Source organism: Sapajus apella, unplaced genomic scaffold (genome assembly GCF_009761245.1).
Source record: "Sapajus apella isolate SASKATOON/1434 unplaced genomic scaffold, GSC_monkey_1.0 scaffold1531, whole genome shotgun sequence".
NCBI lineage: Eukaryota > Metazoa > Chordata > Mammalia > Primates > Cebidae > Sapajus > Sapajus apella.
The window spans coordinates 9,353-13,160 of NW_022438457.1; the positions used below are offsets into that span (position 1 = coordinate 9,353).

The following is a 3,808-nucleotide window of genomic DNA, read 5'->3' on the forward strand; positions in this document are numbered from 1 at the left end:
GAATAGGCAGACCTCAGTATTTCACATGGAAAAAAATGTGGTTTACTGTCATTAGTGTCCTTGTTTTCATTAAGTTCTGAATTACAAGGAATTGCTTAAATATAAATTTTGTGGCTGGGCATGGTCGCTCAAACCTGTAATCCCAATTTTGGGAGGCTGAGGCAGGAGGACCACTTGAGCCTAGGAGTTTGAGACCATGAGACCAGACCGTGCAACATGGGGAAACCCTATCTCTACAAAAAAAAAAAAAAAAAAAAAAAAAAAAAAATCGGGCATGCCTGTAGTCCCAGCTACTTGGGAAGCTTGGACAGGAGGATTGCTTGAGTCCAAGAGTTTGAGGCTATAGTAAACTGGGGCTGCACCTCTGTACTCCAGCCTGTGTGACAGATCAGAATACTGCCTCGAAAGACAAACATTTTAAAAATAAAATAAAATTTGCTTTTGAGCGTTTCTACTTTACACAATGAGGATAAGCCCACTGTTTCTAAAATTAATTTTCATTGAAAATGTTGGTAATTTAATGTATAAAGTTAGACATTAACTTTGGAAAATTAAATAGATTTCACTGAAAATGTGGTAAGTTTTCCTATAAACTAACAGATATCTCTCAGCTTTTATTCTGATTTAGAGATTTGAAAGTTTTTCGTTCTTTTTCTCTCTCCTGCCACAAGGGAACACATAGCAAATTTGGCATGATCTGAGATGGCATCTCCCTCATTAATTTTTTTTGGTGGAATATGTTGCACCCAGAATGATTTTAGCTTTCCCTCTCACCTATCAAATGAATTTTCATGCAATGACCAACTGTGATGTTTTGCTCATTTCACTTTGGGTTAAATTCCTATGTCTATGACTATAGGTAAAATATCTCAAGTTTCAGTGGGGGCTCAGAATGTTTCAGGTTATCAAGAAAGTGTTTTTCTCCTGGAGAAGGCTGGTGTGTGACTTAATGACATCTCCCCAAGGCTCCTTCCTATACCCTGTGCTCATTCCCTGCCCTGGCAATCTTCAGCAAAGAGAATGAATCCTAGATGAGTCTCTTTTAGAGTTGTCGACATAAAGTATAGTTGGAAAATTCAGATGAAAGTGGATCTCTAAAAAGTAGATGTTAACTCTAGCTCCAGTTCTTGAGTGGAGAATGAGGAGTAAATGCTTATGCCTTTTTCTGGGGATGCCAGTACTAACAATGAGGCACTTTATAAATCTGTGTCTTTCGGTTTAAATGAAATGATTGGAATTGGGTTGTCTGTCAATATGTTTCTTTGTGGGTATGATATGTATATTTTTTGGAAGTACTTTAAAATAATGAGGAGCTGTTGAAAACTACAGAGAAATAATTGAAAAGAATGGACCTGTTGTGCTGCAGAAATTAGCAGTGAGGTGTGTCTTTGCTTGGCAAAGGCTGAGAGCAACATATGAGAGAGAGGCAGTCACCAGAAGTGACCACCTCCAGAGAAACCACCAGTACAAAATGCATAGCTATCTTCAAAACAGCATGGTATGTAAGATGCTACTTACGTTGACATTTATTTTAATACTAGTAATCATAATAGTTTGTTAGCATGTATTTTTTACTACATATCATGTTATGTACTTTCCTAAACATAATCATGTGTTTTATTTATTTCCTCACAGCTACCTATGACATTGGTAGTAAAATTATCCCTGTTTTACAATCATTGAAATGGATGCACAGATTGAGTAACTTGTCCAGAGTGTAACAGCCAAGATTTGAACTTAGGTGATCTTTAGATGTGGGTGATTCATGTACCAATATGTCAGTCTTCAATAAGAACTTACATTGTATATGCATGTTTGCAATAATTTTGTCCCAAAGTGTATTTGAAGATGTATATAACTTAGGAGAAAAAGAAATACTACATTAAGATTCTGGGCTTTGTTCTTGAGCTTTTAAATAATAATCTAGTAATTCTATTTTCAGTAACGGCCAATTTGCTTGTTTCAGACCATTCTCCATTTAGAACAAATAGAAAATCTAGAAGTGGGGAGGGATATCAATTTGAAAGTATTGAGATCTACAAGATAGAAAGAATTCATGGGGTTAATATTCCAGGGAGAAGGTAATCCAGAAAATGAGCAACTTTTCCCATTCAGGCATTTGATGAATTAAAAGTCTCATCCTGGAAGCTGAAAAGCTGAGTGGAGTTTTTGGAAAACTCAAAGAGCTGTGAAATTCATATTTGGTTAAGGAGGAGGCATCCTGGAAAATAGCTCAAGCTTTTATTGGGACCTCCAAGTGTTTCACTGTAGGAATAAGCGTGAATCTGAGAACCTGTTTTTCAAAGTGCCTGAAGCCTGGCTTCTGATCATGCAAGCACTAGAATGAAGTAATCTGTTCCTAGCCTGTGCCTCTGCTAGCTACAAAAGTAAATCCTCTCTGGATGAAAGTAACATTAACTGGAGCCTCAGATTTTCTCTATAACTTTTTATTTACAGTGTTATTCATTTAAAAATAACCAGGTGCCCCTAAACATAGTATTTAACTGAAAATCAATAACACAAAAAGTAACAAATAGAAACCCTTAGGAGGTCCAGATACTGGTGTTATTTAACTTTGATATAACATTGGTCAAAGGAGATTAATATCACAATGATTAAAATATTTAGAGAATTTAATGACAAATGGAGTAATTATACAGAGAACTAATTCTATAAAAAAGTGAAAAGAGAGATTCTAGAATGAAAATCTATGTTTAAAACCTGGTGAGTTGTTTAAGAGAAGATTTTGCACAGCTGAGAGATAATTAACCAAAATTTGTACTGAAAAAATATTTAACTGGAAATACAGAGAAGAACAAAGGAATGGAAAACACAGGAAAGAATGTTCAAGCCATATGACATGGCAGGTCTAGCATACATAATTGGAGTATCTGCAGGAAAGCCAAAAGGCAGAGGAGTTTAAGCAATATTTTAGTAAATAATCACTGGAGGTTTTCCCAATCTGACAATATCAAGCCACAAATGTAAGGAAGAGTTATGGACCCAAATGTGATAAATGCAAGGAAAATTTATGCCTACTATTATCAACCTGCTGGAAACCAAAGACAAGAGAAAGTCTTAAAAGCAGCAAGACAAAATGTGTTCCATGGTCAAAAAATGGCAGACAATGATTGAAGCCCATGTTGATGTCAAGAGTACCGATGGTTACTTGCTTCATCTGTTCTGTGTTGGTTTTACTAAAAAACACAACAATCAGTTATGGAAGACCTCTTATGCTCAGCACCAACAAGTCTGCCAAATCCGGAAGAAGATGATGGAAATCATGACCCGAGAGGTGCAGACAAATGACTTGAAAGAAGTGGTCAATAAATTGATTCCAGACAGCATTGGAAAAGACATAGAAAATCTATTTATCCTCTCCATGATATCTTCGTTAGAAAAGTAAAAATGCTGAAGAAGCCCAAGTTTGAATTGGGAAAACTCATGGAGCTTCATGGTGAAGGCAGTAGTTCTGGAAAAGCCACTGGGGATGAGACAGGTGCTAAAATTAAACGAGCTGATGGATATGAACCGCCAGTCCAAGAATCTGTTTAAAGTTCAGACTTATAATAGTGGCAAATAAAAAGCCTTATTTGTGGAAAAAAAAAAAGCAGCCAGAGAAGAAATACATTCCACCTTCAAAGGAGCAATGTAAGACTGACAGCAGCCTCTCAGCAGAAATAATAGAAGTTACAAGTCAGTGGATTGACAACTGCAAGTTTGAAAAGAAAATATCCACCAACCCAGAATTCTGCTTCCAATGAAGGAGAAATAAATTTACTTTATACCAACAGCAAAGCAAAGTAAA

General features: G+C 36.2%; 1 pseudogene; it reads left to right on the top strand.

Moving 5' to 3' along the window:
- The first annotated feature begins 3,088 nt into the window (after positions 1-3,088).
- LOC116546852 lies at positions 3,089-3,570 on the top strand (annotated as a pseudogene).
- Positions 3,571-3,808: the final 238 nt, after the last annotated feature.